Source organism: Anomaloglossus baeobatrachus, chromosome 1 (genome assembly GCF_048569485.1).
Source record: "Anomaloglossus baeobatrachus isolate aAnoBae1 chromosome 1, aAnoBae1.hap1, whole genome shotgun sequence".
Lineage (NCBI taxonomy): Eukaryota > Metazoa > Chordata > Amphibia > Anura > Aromobatidae > Anomaloglossus > Anomaloglossus baeobatrachus.
In genome coordinates this window covers 40,389,119-40,405,690 of record NC_134353.1, presented here as the reverse complement: position 1 = coordinate 40,405,690, position 16,572 = coordinate 40,389,119, and the positions used below count along the sequence as shown (strand labels likewise).

Sequence of the window (16,572 nt, the reverse complement as noted above, 5' to 3'; positions counted from 1 at the left end):
CATCTCCTGAAATATTCCTGATTGATTAAGTGACGAGGTTAATTTGATATGTATATGTGATGATCATGATAATCATAGACATATGCTGTCTTGCTAGTGTGGTGAAAAAGTTCCTGTATCTTCTCCGCTTGTGTCACTAAAGGTTGTACGCTGGGAGAGATGACAGTAGCAGGCTGTGTTTAGTAAGAGGGATGATAACATAAATAAAGGTTCCTGGAGATTCTTTGCGGTCACTGCAGTCTGTGCTTCGTAAGAGATGATGACATGAAGAAAAGTTCCTGGAGATTCTTTGCGGTCACTGCAGTCTGTGCTTCGTAAGAGATGATGACATGAAGAAAGGTTCCTGGAGATTATTTGCGGTCACTGCAGTCTGTGCTTGCTAAGAAGTGATGACATGAAGAAAGGTTCCTGGAGATTCTTTGCAGTCACTGCAGTCTGTGCTTGCTAAGAAGTGATGACATGAAGAAAGGTTCTTGGAGATTCTTTGCAGTCACTGCAGTCTGTGCTTGCTAAGAGGTGATGACATGAAGAAAGGTTCCTGGATCTTATACACTGAGGTCACTAGAGGTAAGACATAGGAATAATGAACGTAACAGGCTGTGCTTGGTATGTGGGATGATACCATGAAGAAAAGGCTCTGCACAGCGCTATCCCTCTGGGGTCTGTGCAGGGGGACAGATGATAGGAACAGACATTTCTTCTCTCCTAAACACACAAAGAGCAAGAATGTTAAACTCTTCCTTCTTAGTGAATATTGCAGCGCGCTCCGTCATCATAAAGAAAACTAACCTGACCTATATGATGATACTTTACCATTTGTATCCAGGATATGATGGTTGAGTCATTTATTTCTTCTAAGTAGTATTTATATATACAGTATATCACAAAACTGAGTACACCCCTCTGACATTTTCATAAGTATTTTATTATATCTTTCCATGGGACGACACTGCAGATCTGACCCTGTGATACATTGTACAGTGTCAGTGTGCAGCTTGTATAACAAGTGTAAATTTGGTGTTCTCTATATAACTCTAGACACAGCCATTAATGTCTAAACCATTCACAACAAAGGTGAGTACACCCCTAAGTGAAAATGGACAAATTGTGCCCAATTAGTAATTTTCCCTCCCTGGTGTCATGTGAATCATTAGTGTTACAAGGTCTCTGGTGTGAATGGGGAGCAGGGGTGTTACATTTGGTGTTATCGATCACACACTCTCACACTGGTCACTGGAAGGTCAGCATGGCTCCTCATGGCAAAGACTTCTCTGAGGATCTGAGAAAAAGAATTGTTGCTCTACATGAAGATGGCCGAGGCTATAAGAAGATTGCCAGCACCCTGACACTGAGCTGCAGCAGGACGGCCAAGAACATACAGCGGTATAACAAGACAGGATCCGCTCAAAACAGGCCTCACCATGGTCGACCACAAAAACGGAGTGCACGAGCTCAGTATCATATCCAAAGATTATCTTTTCATATAGAAGTATGAGTTTTGCCAGCATTGCTGCAGAGCTTACAGGGGTGGGGAGTCCGCCTGTCAGTGCTCATACCATACGTTGTACTCTGCAGAGGCTACAGGTTGGGGGGGTCCGTCTGTCAGTGCTCAGACCATATGCCGCACGCTGCATCTCAGACCATATGCCGCACGCTGCCTCTTCTAAAGATGATGCACAAGAAAGCCGTAAACAGTTTACTGAAGAGAAGCAGAGTAAGGACATGGATTACTGGAACCGTCCTGTGGTCTGATGAGAGCAAGATAAACTTATTTGGTTCAGAGGTGTCAAGCGTGTGTGGCAGCAATCAGGTGACGAGGACAAAGACAAGTGTGTCCTGCCTACAGTCAGGCATGGTGGTGGAGGGTCATGGTTTGGGGCTGCATGAGTGCTGTTGGCTGTGGGGGCTACAAATCATTGAGGGAATCATGAATGCCAACATGTCCTGTGACATAGTGAAGCAGAGCATGATTCCCTCCCTTCATATTCCAACATGATAAAGACTCCAAACAGCTCCAAGACGACCACAACCTTGCTAAAGAAACTGAGGGTAAAGATGCTGGATAGACTAAGCATCTCCAGGCCTAAACCCTAATGAGCATCTGTGGGGCCTCCTCATATGGAAGGTGGAGAAGCACAAGGTCTCTAATATCCCCCAGCTCCGTGATGTCGTCATTGAAGATGGAAGAGGATCCAGCGGTTTCTGTGAAGCTCTAGTGACCTCCATGCCCAAGAGAGGAAAGTCAGTGCTTGAAAATACTGGTGGCCACACAAAATATTCAAACTGAGGGCATAATTTTGCGATTTTCCCTTAGGGGTGTTCTCACTTTTGTTCCCAGTGGTCTAGACATTACTGGCTGTGTGTTGAGTTATTTAGAGGACACTAAATTTACCTTTAAAGAAGCTGCACACTGACACTGTACATTGTATCACAGAGTCAAATCCTCAGTGCTGTCCTATGAAAAGATATAGTGAAATATTTTCAAAAACGTGAGGGGTGTACTCGCTTTTGGCTTAGTGGTTAGCACAGCAGGTTGCAGCGCTGGGGTCATGGGTTTGAATCCCACCAAGGACAACATCTGCAAGGAGTTTGTTTGTTCTCCCCGTGTTTGCGTGAGTTTCTTCCGGGTACTCCGGTTTCCTCCTACACTCCAAAGACATACAGATAGGGAATTTAGATTGTGAGCCCCAATGGGGACAGTGTTCCAGATGTATGTGAAGCGCTGCGGAATATGTTAGCGCTATATAAAAATAAAGATTTATTTTTATTTTTTATTTATATATACATTATATATATATATATATATATATATATATATATATATTATATATATACAGAACAGACCAAAAGTTTGGACACACCGTCTCATCCCTAGAACAACTATTAAGAGGAGACTTTGTGCAGCAGCCTTCATGGTAAAATAGCTGCTAGGAAACCACTGCTAAGGACAGACAACAAGCAGAAGAGACTTGTTTGGGCTAAAGAACACAAGGAATGGACATTAGACCAGTGGAAATCTGTGCTTTGGTCTGATGAGTCCAAATTTAAGATCTTTGGATCCAACCACCGTGTCTTTGTAGAAGAGGTGAACGGATGGACTCTACATGGCATTGAGGAGGAGGTGTGATGGTGTGGGGGGGCTTTGCTGGTGACACACTGTTGTGGATTTATTCAAAATTGAAGGCATACTGAACCAGCATGGCTACCACAGCATCTTGCAGCGGCGTGCTATTCCATCCAGTTTGCGTTTAGTTGGACCATCATTTATTTTTCAACAGGACAATGACCCCAAACACACCTCCAGGCTGTGTAAGGGCTATTTGACTAAGAAGGAGAGTGATGGGGCGCTATGCCAGATGACCTGACCGCCACAGTCACCAGACCTGAACCCAATCGAGATGGTTTGGGGTGAGCTGGACCGCAGAGTGAAGGCAAAAGGGCCAACAAGGGCTAAGCATCTCTGGGAACTCCTTCAAGACTGTTGGAAGACCATTTCCGGTGGCTACCTCTTGAAGCTCATCAAGAGAATGCCAAGAGTGTGCAAAGCAGTAATCAAAGCGAAAGGTGGCTACTTTGAAGAACCTAGAATATAAGACATATTTTCAGTTGTTTCACACATTTTTAAGTATTTCATTCCACATGTTTTAATTCATAGTTTTGATGCCTTCAATGTGAATCTACAATTCTTACAGTCATGAAAATAAAGAAAACTCTTTGAATGAGGAGGTGTGTCCAAACCTTTGGTCGGTACTGTGTATGTATATATATATATATATATATATATATATATATATATATATATATATATATATATACATACATATATATATATATATATATATATATAAAAGCCTGGAAAAATGGAAGCTTTGTGAGGGATATATTTAAAGTGTGGGTCTTGGGTAATATGTGCACTGCTACACTGGTGTTGACTCATCGTCATTCACCGTGATGCCGGAGATAGGCCCACCAGGTCGGCTGTTTTGTGCGTGAATGAACCAGATGTGCCGTCATTGTTTCTGTTACGCTTTCAGCTGCAAATGCAAGGACGCCAGTGACGAGGTGTTGTGTAGATGTTGGAGAATTGTTTTGCTTGTCATGACCGTTACTACCATTCCTTTTGTTTCTGGCTGTTTTAGAATGGAAATGCTATGAATACCAACTGGCTTGTAAAAAAACAAATAAACCAGAAGGTCTTTCCTCTTGCCCTAGGCTCACACTCACGCACACTCCAACTTTCATTTTGGAAGTTTCTGGTGGGGGTTTAGACAGGAGTCTGTCACGCTCGAAACCCCCTATGGGACTCATCACCTAGCCTACACATAGCTTTTTCTAGACTGCAAGTTGGATTTGGACCCTTGGTTCCCTTAGTCTTTCTCATACCTCTCTCCGGGAAGAAACATGAAGCAAGCCTTACTCTGGCATAAAGGAAAAGAACGGAAAATAACAAGTCTGTTTTCTCTGCGGGCTCCCCCGGTGGGATAAGATCCGCTTCAATACAGAGGTCTCCCACTGGAGGTGTAGCAACCTCCACACACAGATCATGTGTAAGGCCTCTTTCCCTGCAAGAAACATGAAGCAAGCCTTCATCTGGCATTAAGGAAGAGAACAGAAAATAACAATTCTGTTTTCTCTGTGGGCTCCCCGGTGGGATAAGATCCGCTTCTATCCAGAGGTCTCCACTGGAGGTATAGCAACCTCCACACACATATCATGTGTAAAGCCTTTTTCCCTGCCAGAAACATGAAGCAAGCCTTCCTCTGGCATAAAGAAAGTGAACAGAAAATAACAAGTCTGTTTTCTCTGTGGGCTCCCTGGTGGGATAAGATCCGCTTCAATACAGAGGTCTCCCACTGGAGGTGTAGCAACCTCCACACACAGATCATGGGTAAGGCCTCTTTCCCTGCCAGAAACATGAAGCAAGCCTTCCTCTGGCATAAAGGAAGTGAACAGAAAATAACAAGTCTGTTTTGTGTGCGGGCTCCCCGGTGGGATAAGATTCGCTTCTATTCAGAGGTCTCCCACTGGAGGTGTAGCAACCTCCACACACAGATCATGTGTAAGGCCTCTTTCCCTGCCGGAAACATGAAGCAAGCCTTCCTCTGGCATAAAGGAAGAGAACAGAAAATAGCAAGTCTGTTTTGTCTGCGGGCTCCCCCGGTGGGATAAGATCCGCTTCAATACAGAGATCTCCCACTGGAGGTGTAGCAACCTCCACACACATATCATGTGTAAGGCCTCTTTCCCTGCCAGAAACATGAAGCAAATCTTTCTCTGGCATAAAGGAAGAGAACAGAAAATAACAAATCTGTTTTGTATGTGGGATTGGCCACTGGGATAAGATCTACTTCTATACAGAGGTCTCGCACTGGAGCTGTAGCACCTCCACACACAGATCATGTGTAAGGCCTCTTTGCCTGCCAGAAACATGAAGCAAATCTTTCTCTGGCATAAAGGAAGAGAACAGAAAATAACAAGTCTGTTTTGTCTGCAGGCTCCCCCGGTGGGATAACATTCGCTTCTATACAGAGGTCTCCCACTGGAGGTGTAGCAACCTCCACACACAGATCATGTGTAAGGCCTCTTTCCCTGCCGGAAACATGAAGCAAGCCTTCCTCTGGCATAAAGGAAGTGAACAGAAAATAACAATTCTGTTTTCTCTGCGGGCTTCCCTGGTGGGATAAGATCCGGTTCAATACAGAGGTCTCCCACTGGAGGTGTAGCAACCTCCACACACATATCATGTGTAAGGCCTCTTTCCCTGCCAGAAACATGAAGCAAGCCTTCCTCTGGCATAAAGGAAGTGAACAGAAAATAACAAGTCTGTTTTGTGTCCAGGCTCCCCGGTGGGATAAGATCCGCTTCTATTCAGAGGTCTCCCACTGGAGGTATAGCAACCTCCACACACAGATCATGTGTAAAGCCTTTTTCCCTGCCAGAAACATGAAGCATCCTCTGGCATAAAGGAAGAGAACTGAAAAAAATAAGTCTGTTTTCTCTGCGGGCTCCCCCGGTGGGATAAGATTCCGCTTCTATATAGAGGTCTCCCACTGGAGGTGTAGCAACCTCCACACTCAGATCATGTGTAAGGCCTCTTTCCCTGCTAGAAACATGAAGCAAGCCTTCCTCTGGCATAAAGGAAGAGAACAGAAAATAACAAGTCTGTTTTCTCTGTGGGCTCCCCCGGTGGGATAACATCCGCTTCTATACAGAGGTCTCCCACTGGAGGTGTAGCAACCTCAATACACAGATCATGTGTAAGGCCTCTTTCACACATCAGTGAAAAACACACATTTTTGACTGACGTGATAAAGCTACGTATGTCCGTGTGCCGTGATTTTGGCACACGTTTGATCTCCATGTTCTATCCGTGATAGCACATGGAGATCAGGCACTTATACTCACCTGTCCACGCTCCTGCTGTCCGTGGTGCTGATATCTCCCACAATGCTGTGTCTCCCCCTCTGCAGCTACTTCCGGTTCAGCTGTGCAGTGCATATATACGAGCATAATTAGCCGGCCTGGAAGCAGAGACAGCAGCGGCTGAAGACAGCATTGCTGGAGACAGGTGAGTATAAAAAGCTTTTTATTTGAAATGTAGGTGTTTTTCTGCTACGTGTTTCATGGATCACACCATAGTGTGGTCCGTGGGAAATCAATGATGCCAGAAAAAAACGGCTTTGTTGGCATGCGGAACACACGGACACGCTCGTGCGTGAAATATCACTGATGTGTCCACAGACCTGTTGATTTTATGGAGTCTGCGTATGTCCGTATTTCTGGTACGTATAGAAAAATGCAACATACAGTACGTAAAAGAATCACTCATGTGAAGGAGCCCTAAGACAAACAGTCTCCATTTTAACATGTGTACCACACCCATAGGTGGGAGTATGTGAGCAGCCAGACCCTACCATATCTCCGGTTGTTTGTAAAACCTGGCCATGACGTACCCTAAGAACTCTCTTAGTATTTGGTGTACTAGAACTTGCACCCGGGCTTATATCACAGAGGACAAACACCTCTGTGATACATACCTCCCATCAACTACATGTACAGCAGTGATCTTACTACATGTATACCAGGAATATAAATTTTACAGTCTTCGTAAATAATTCTATATTTAACCACATATTTAAAGGTCCTGTTTAATGGACAAAGAGTTTAAGGTATTGACTTTGCCACCAAATTCCCCAACTCTTTATCAGATCTTGAATCTAAAGAGTGTAAAATCCATCCCACCATGACAAGGTTTTAATACTACACCGTGTGCAGAATTATTAGGCAAGTTGTATTTTAGAGAATTTTTTTATTATTGATCAACAACTATGTTCTCAATCAACCCAAAAGACTAAAATATCAAAGCTTAATATTTTTGGCAGTTGGAGGGGTTTTTAGATTTGGCTTCTTAGGAGGATATCTGCTTATGCAGGTAACTATTACTGTGCAGAATTATTAGGCAACTTAATAAAAACCAAATATATTCCCATCTCACTTGTTTATTGTCACCAGGTAAACCAATATAACTGCACAAAGTTTAGAAATAAACATTTCTGACATGCAAAAACAAAACCCAAAAAAACTAGTGACCAATATAGCCACCTTTCTTTCTGATTACACTCAGCAGCCGACCATCCATAGATTCTGTCATTGCTTGATCTGTTTACGATCCACATTGCGTGCAGCAGCCACCACAGCCTCCAGACACTGTTCCGAGAGGTGGACTGTTTTCCCTCCCTGTAGATCTCACATTTTATGAGGGACCACAGGTTCTCTATGGGGTTCAGATCAGGTGAACAAGGGGGCCATGTCATTATTTTTTCATCTTTTAGACCTTTACTGGCCAGCCACGCTGTGGAGTAGTTGGATACATGTGATGGAGCATTGTCCTGCATGAAAATCATGTTTTTCTTGAACGATACCGACTTCTTCCTGTACCACTGCTTGAAGAAGTTGTCTTCCAGAAACTGGCAGTAGGTCTGGGTGCTGAGCTTCACTCCATCCTCAACCTGAAAAGGTCCCACAAGCTCATCTTTGATGATACAGCCCATACCAGTGCCCACCTCCACCTTGCTGGCGTCTGAGTCGGAGTGGAGTTCTCTGCCCTTTACTGATCCAGCCTCTGGCCCATCAAGAGTCACTCTCATTTCATCAGTCCATAAAACCTTTTAAAAATCATTCTTAAGATATTTCTTGGCCCAGTCTTGACGTTTTATCTCATATTTCTTGTTCAGAGGTGGTGGTTTTTCCGCCTTCCTTACCTTGGCCATGTCCCTGAGTATGGCACATCTTATGCTTTTTGATACTCCAGTAACGTTGCAGCTCTGAAATATGGCCAAACTGGTGGCAAATGGCATCTTGGCAGCTTCATGCTTGATTTTCCTCAATTCATGGGCAGTTATTTTGAGCCTTTTTTGCCCAACACGCTTCTTGCGACCCTGTTGGCTATTTGCCATGAAACGCTTGATTGTTCGGTGATCACGCTTCAAACGTTTGGCAATTTCAAGACTGCTGCATCCCTCTGCAAGACATCTCACAATTTTGGACTTTTCAGAGCCCGTCAAATCTCTCTTCTGACCCATTTTGCCAAAGGAAAGGAAGTAGCCTAAGAATGAAGCACCCCTTATATAGGGTGTTGATGTCATTACACCGCACCCCTCCTCATTACAGAGACACACATCACCTGATTTACTTAATTGGTAGTTGGCAACAGGGCAGCACGGTGGCTCAGTGGTTAGCACTGCAGTCTTGCAGTGCTGGGGTCCTGGGTTCGAATCCCACCAAGGACAACATCTGCAAGGAGTTTGTATGTTCTCCCTGTGTTTGCGTGGGTTTCCTCCGAGTTCTCCGGTTTCCTCCCACACTCCAAAGACATACAGATAGGGAATTTAGATTGTGAGCCCCAATGGGGACAGCGTTCCTGATGTATGTGAAGCGCTGCAGAATATGTTAGCGCTATATAAAAATAAAGGTTTATTTTATTTTGTTTTTATTTTACTGCTATACAAGATTGAATAACAATAATACCACAATATTAATATTGCAATATAACAGAAAATACCAACAAACCATAAGCAAATATTACCAGCATATACAGTATTGATAATACCACCATATTGATTGTTTTATGGGTTGTCCAGTCTTCAGACTTCTGAATCCTCACAGAGCGAACCATCATTATTCTCTGGTGATGGAGGCAGGAAATCAAGTGACCACAAGTAGTCAATTTCCACTCCTTTGGTCACATTCCAACTAGACGTGCTAACTTCTAGTTAGCATGTGACCACACATGCAAATCGCATACTTGTGATCAAATGATCACCCACTCCCGACATTGACACAGAGGAATCCTGACAATTAAAATCAAGCAAAGACAACCCCTTTAACCAAAACAACTGTATTAGGACTGATACTACCACCATACAGTGACAATATCATGGTAATATCAGTTCTACACCAGTGCCCGGCAGACCATGTATGAGTGCTGGGCAGGTTCTCACCAGTGATGTTGTCATTGATTGTCCCTTTTCCTTTAGACTCAGCCCAGACCTCTTCTTCCGCCATGTTTGTCTCTGTATGTAACACGCAGAAATCTTTACTCTCCCTCTTTTCCATCCCCCTCTCACATTGTAAGCCAGGTAGTCACAGACATAACACACACACACACACACCCTCTCCTGGACAGTTAACACCATTCAAACACAAAACCCTTGTTGCCTCCCTCCAGGGTCTGATGTCCACACCAGGTGGGGCGGAGCCAGGTGGTTGGCCCCACCCACCGAGGAGTTCACAGGCCTGGAGGCGGGAAAACAGACAGAGATTAAGTTTGGAGTTGAACGTGAGAGGACGAAAACTGTCTGTGTCTGGGTTGGAGCCCAGGCACTGTCAGCAAGGTTGGCAGACGGTGGTGGCCATCTGCAGGAGTTAGTGGATCTCTGTGGAACCGTAGGACCGGGGTCGGGCGGTGGCCCGCCGGTACCGATTCGGGGAGCGGAGTGAAGCTAAGCACACAGGCAGGGCCATCGGACCCCGACTAGGCTTGGAGCCGCCTACAACGGTCAAATCCGAGTGTGACCGGAACCCCAGGGGTTTCCTAACAACCAAGACCCGACAGAAGGCAACAGTCCACACCGTGAGGATATGAGGATACACAGCCACCGCCACAGGCTAGAGATCCAAGGGCCAGAGCCTGCGGGCAACACGGGCTCCTCTGGTACCTATACGCCGGGGAGCGCACTACCGGTGGGCAACCACAGGAGTCAGAACATTCTAACAAGGTGCAGGGAACCACCATCACCCTGTCCGGGGAGAGCACAAACACTGCAGCCCGCTGCGGGACCTGTCCATCCAGTTTGGTTTACCAGAGACTCTGTGCATCTGTGTCTGAGTGAGTACCACAGTGCCATCCGGCACCGCGCTGCGTTGCCCCTGCAACCCTGCACCCCAGCCATCCAGCCTCCCCGTTCCACAACTGGGCCCCAGGTTCACCAACCCCTACACACGGAAGGGACAACATCCTAGCTGCTCCCTACCATCGCTCCCGGGATCCCCGTCACCAGCAGCGGTGGTGCCCATCATCACCACGACCCGTGGGAGGTGTCACGAACTATCTCCCAAATCAAACCAACCCCTTTTCACTCGTGGGCAAGGAGCACTTCTCGAGTCCCCGTGTCCGGCCCACCGAGCAGCAGCAACAGCAGCCGCGGACCTGAGCGTAGCAAGCGCGGCCCCTCCGCCCACGACAACTTGGCGTCACGAACATTATAGAACCAATCTACCTACCGGTAGAAGTGCGCCTTGCAGTCCCCGCCGGCGGCGTCCGGCCGAAAAATTTGAAGTTCCGCCACTTTGGGAGCGAAGATTTCCCGCTCAAGCGTCTTCCCCGAGAGGGGGGAAGGTGCGAAAGTGAAGCTCTTCCCCCTGAAGGAGGAAGTGCGAGAAAGAACCAAGGGGGGAGCGGGTGAGGAATGGCGGCATGTAACTAGCGCTGCAGAGTGCAGAGACGCCAGGACTCTGCCGCAACACGTTCCTGGATCTAGCGGCAAGATGTGCCAGGAGCTCCAGGCCCAAGTCCACTTCATGCTGGCCAAGTGGACGTCGGAGATGAAGGGCCTGGCCGCAACCATTTGGGCATCCGAAGTGGAGGTGGTCTCAGAGAAGCGGGTAAGCGACCCACGCCCCTATGTCCCCGAGGGATCGGTCAATACGGCTGAGGGGCCCGGCCTGCTGCCGTCCACCACGCTACCTCCCTCACTGCCCATGCCCGCGGCCAACGCCCCGACCGACCACTTACCCCTGCCACCGGTAGCAGAGCCCGCAGCGTCTGTGGGAGAGGGCCCAGACCTGGGGCCCCCGGGCCTTACCTTTGTCACCGCCCTGGCACCCGTCCCGGCTTCCATCCTGGCCGCGACGGAGATGACGACGGCCCCGGCAGTCCGACCGGCCACAACGGAGGCGACCCTCGCCCAGAAGTCTAGACACCCGGCCTCGGCTGAAGCACAGCGGAGACGCAGCTGCCAAGCGGCAGAGCAGGCCACGTCACAGCGGGGTCCCTCATTACTGAAGGTGCCGGTCGTAGCCGGCACGGAGGGACTCCAGCTGGGCCCATCCCCCGCACAGGCTGATCCAGAGCAGGCCACTGATCGGTGGGGCCCGCGGCAGTATGAGAGGCCGGTCGTAGCCGGCGCAGTGGGCACCCAAGTGGTCCTGGCTCCTGGGCAGGAGAGCGGATGTGCATGCCCACGTTTATTCTGAAGAGAGTTGAATCGGTAGCGGTTCCCGGCTACCTTGCTGTCGGTCCCCGTGGGGACCCTGTTGATGTTCCAGTTGGCCCTCAAGATTAAAGAGTCTGGTCGGAGGAGTAGTCGTACCCGCACCGCCGGTGGCTGAAAATGGAGTCCTGTGGGACAGTGTCACCCCTGAGTGAGGGTGGCATTGGGGGCTCGTGCTGTCCAGTGGTGGACTGTGGGAAAGCTGCTGGAGGAAGCTGTACCGGAGTCAAGTGTTGTGGATAGCCCCTGGGACCCAACTGCCAGTCCCCGTTGGGACCCTACAGCAAGTCCCCGTTGGGACCCTACAGTTGCTCTGTTTTGTGGTAGCCCGTTGGCTATGAAGAGTCTGGCCCCCATTGGGACCATCAGTATGTTTTGTCCCGTTTGCCACGTTACCACCCTAAAAAAGCCCACGTGACAAACTACTCATGGACAAGGCCGAGAACTTGCAGGCCAACCACGAACTTGTGGTCTTGTAAATAGTTTGCTGGGCTGTGTTCCATTACTGCCTCCGGATAGGCAGATTGGAGGAAAGACCTGCAGCAGAGTAGGCTGGGGTCCGGCCACCACCAGGACCGGTGGCCATCCTCCGGTGGTCAGGGGTCCCCCTGGACGTGGGGTCCCCTGAAATGACAGCCGGGTGCGAGACACCATGCCCGTTCCCGCTCGGGTAACCTGGACCAGGACTGGGGTAAAGGGGTGCTGCCCATTTCTTAGGGGCAGCATCAAGGTGTAGATTGCTTGGGTGGGAGATCAGAAGACAATGAACCCATCCGTTAGTAATAAAAATGTTTTTATTATGCCGTTTAGTAACGTTAAAGAAGGTGCCTCCCGTCAGGGAAGATTAAAAGTAGGCTTATGTTGAATGTTTTTATGTTAATTTATCTTTTGCAGAAAAATAAAACCGGTGATGGACGGGCAGCCCGCGGACGGTCTGCATTTCACCAAGGGGGAATGTGACGCCCTGGACTAGCCAGGTAGTCACAGACATAACACACACACACCCCCTCCCCTGGATAGTTCACACTAGTCAAACACAAAACCCATGTTGCCTCCCTCCAGGGTCTGATGTCCACACCAGGTGGGGCGGAGCCAGGCGGTTGGCCCAACCCACCGAGGAGTTCACAGGCCTGGAGGCGGGAAAAGAGACAGAGATTAAGTTTGTATTTGAAAGTGAGAGGACGAAAACTGTCTGTGTCTGGGTTGGAGCCCAGGCACTGTCAGCAAGGTTGGCAGACGGTGGTGGCCGTCTGCAGGAGTTAGTGGATCTCTGTGGAACCGTAGGACTGGGGTCGGGCGGTGGCCCACCGGTACCGAACCGGGGAGCGGAGTGAAGCTAAGCACACAGGCAGGGCCATCGGACCCCGACTAGGCTTGGAGCTGCCTACAACAGTCAAATCCGAGTGTGACCGGAACCCCAGGGGCTTCCTAACAACCAAGACCCGACAGAAGGCAACAGTCCACACCGTGAGGATATGTGACGCCCTGGGCAAGCCAGGGGTCACAGGCCACAATATCACATGCACCTCACATTCCCTGCAGGTACACCAAGGCTAACCTAAAATCCTTGTTGCCTTCCTCCAGGGGCTGATGTCCACACCAGGGGGTGGGCCAGGTGGTTGGCTCCGCCCACCGAGGAGTTCACAGCCCTGGAGGTGGGGGAACCAGGCAGTTCAAGCTAGGGGAGTGAAGTAGAAGGAAGTGGTAGAGGAGATTAAGAGTAGTGACAGAAAAAGGAACAGTTAAGAAAGCCTGAAGTTGGTCCGGGTGTGTGTCCCGGACTGAGACAGCAAGGTCAGCAGACGGCGGTGATTGTCTGTAGGGGGACTGCTCGGAGGTTGCTGGAAGGACCGCGGACGGGTGGTGACCCGGCGGTACCGGAGCAGTATACGAAGAACAGTCAACACCAGGGCAGGGGCCTTTAATTTGCCATAATTTGCCAAATCCGTCAGTGAAGGGGATGTCTGTCTCCCAACAACCAAGTCCCGATTGAAGGCAACAGCCCGTCCCTGCGCCCCTGCACCTCCACAGGCCCCATACCCGCCTGTCCACCATACCAACCCCATCACTGGGCCCCGGGATCACCAACCCCTACCCACAGAGGGGCAAAACAACAACTGGCTGCTCCATACCATCACTCCCGGGCTCCCCAGCCAGAGCAGCGGTGGTGTTTCCTCAATCACCACAACCGTGGGTGGCGTCACGAACAATAAACTATCCCACAACCAATCCCCTTTCACTCACGGGCGAGGAGCGCCGCTAGAGTCCCCGGGATCCGGCCCACCGCTCGAGCCACCGAGCAGCAGCAGGCCGCAGCAGCAGCGGCAGCCGGACCCGAGGAGAGGGAGAGCGCGGCGTCCCCTCCTCCGCCCGCGACAGATACACAGCCACCGCCATAGGCTAGAGATTCAAGGGCCAGCGCCTGCAGGCAACACGGGCTCCTCCGGTACCTATACGCCGGGGTGCGGACTACCGGTGGGCAACCACAGGAGTCAGAACATTCTAACAAGGTGCAGGGAAAGACAGCCACCATCACCCTGCCGGGGAGAGCACAAACACTGCAGCCGGCTGCGGGACCCGTCCATCCAGCCGTTTGGTTTACCAGAGACTCTGTGCATCTGTGTCTGAGTGAGTACCACAATGCCATCCGGCACCGCGCCACGCTGCCCCTGCAACCCTGCACCCCAGCCATCCAGCCTCCCCGTTCCACAACCGGGCCCCGGGATCACCAACCCCTACCCACGGAGGGGACAACATCCTAGCTGCTCCCTCCATCGCTCCCGGGATCCCCGTCACCAGCAGCGGTGGTGCCATCATCACCACGTCCCGTGGGTGGCGTCACGAACTATCTCCCAAATCAAACCACCCCCTTTTCACTCGTGGGCGAGGAACGCTGCTCGAGTCCCCGGGTCGGGCCCACCGCTCGAGCCACCGAGCAGCAGCAGCAGCCGCGGACCCGAGCGTAGCGAGCGCGGCCCCTCCGCCCGCGAAATAACCTCTACACAAACCATATAGTGCTATAAACAGTACCCCACACAGTAATAATGCTTCTTCTTTGCCTTCTTCTAAGTACACTTTCATTGTGCCCCACACAATAACAGTGCCACCTGTGTGCCCCTACACAGTTATGTCCCATCTGCCCCCCTGTACTTATTTACATCCTCGTGTTGCCTTATAATAATTCCCCTGTGCTTCATTTATTAATACTCCCCATTGATGCCTTCTAACAATAATGACCCCATACATCCTTATAATAATGCCTCACTTCCCCTTTAATGATACTGATCCCCCTTTGTGCCTCTTTATAATGATGACCTTCAGCACCTCTATATTGTGATAATACTCCTCAGCAAGGGTCGTACATAGAAATCACAGGATCCCCGTAGTAAAAGTTGTGTCACATCACAGTCAAAGAAGGGGATATCTCCCAAATTTTAAGAAACGGAGAAGGATATGCATTGCAGCACTTACACAGTTATTTTGCCCCTAATGAAGCTCATAAGTGGTCTCACCCACTATGTCACCTATTTCATGACCCCCATAGAGTTTGATGCTCCTGTGCCGCCGCCGGTAGACTTCTGATGTCATGGAGGTGGGTCCGAATGGTGATGTAGCCGTACCGGGCGCGTGTGACAGGCTTTTCTGATGGGGGTTGAAAATAATATTAAAAAGGAGGAAAAAAATAAAATAAATAAAGAGTTTGTGTCGCCAGTTGGGATGTTTGGCTTTGGTATGGCCGGGCACTGCTGGAGGTCCCCAGGAGTTAGGTGGTGATGCACAGTGCCAGAGGGTTGTCCCCTCACCCCCCAACTAGGGCTGGTTCCTGGGGATGGTGAGGTAGGGACAGCACAGCAGAGAATAATTCAGCCACTGCCAGAGACAGGACAGGAGCTGTTACCTGTTACTGACGCTCTGCAGAACCTTCCAGAATGTTTCTCACAGCCGTTACAAGGATGGTGGATTTTCCTGCCCTAATGACAGTTTGGTTCCTCTGATGTGCGGTGGTCGTGTATTCCTCTTGCCGCTACTTCCTTACCTGGGAAAAGATGTCTTGAAATCCTGGGATTTCAAAGACAAGGAAACTCTGGATCTGTAATCCCTTCTGGTGAGCAGGGACTTGAATTCTGACGGAACACTCAGTGTTTCTTCTAGAAGTTTCCAGCCTCAAACATGTCACAGAGCTCCCAGGCAATTCACTTCTCCTTATAAAAAAGGCTAATAGCAGTCTCTCAGTTTGCCACTAACCTTGGAAGTCCTGGTGGCCTAGGGACTGATACACTGCCAATGTGTAGCTGGCCCCTCCGGAGGTTTTATCAGTCACCTCAGGACAGGACTGTCTCCATGTTACACACCCTGGCTGCAACTGACTGACTTTACCTCACACCTAAGCTCCTCCCCTTTTTCCTTATAGGGCGCAAACACAAACTCCTCCCCTTTCTCCTTCTAGGGCACACACACAAGTTGTATCAGCTCAGGTGAACAGCCCCAGTAAGTGTGGGCAAATGTGTGTATGTAGTGAGTAGTGAACAGCAGAGAAAACCAAATCTCATTAAAGATAACCATACATGTTATACAGATTGAAATACACATAAAACCCAGAAAGAAGAGTCTTTAAATTTGCCAGATATAAAAGACACACAGACAAGCTATAATTATAAATGTATAAAACATTTTATTTACATAATGCTGTGGATGTGTCAATAATTTAATCAAAGTGACATCTGTCCCCCGACGAAGTATATTAAGCGAAACACGTGTTGGGACGTCGGTCCCCACGTGCTACCCCGGCTCTTTGTGATCC

At 49.2% G+C, this 16,572-nt stretch overlaps 1 long non-coding RNA gene across 1 annotated transcript in view; it reads right to left on the bottom strand.

Annotated features, from left to right (window-relative positions):
• LOC142275941 (uncharacterized) overlaps positions 1-16,109 on the bottom strand; it is a 127,333-nt gene extending 111,224 nt beyond the window's left edge. Inside the window, exon 1 of the long non-coding RNA XR_012739541.1 lies at positions 16,017-16,109. This is a non-coding gene — a long non-coding RNA (uncharacterized LOC142275941). The remainder of the gene's footprint in view (positions 1-16,016) is intronic.
• Positions 16,110-16,572: the final 463 nt, after the last annotated feature.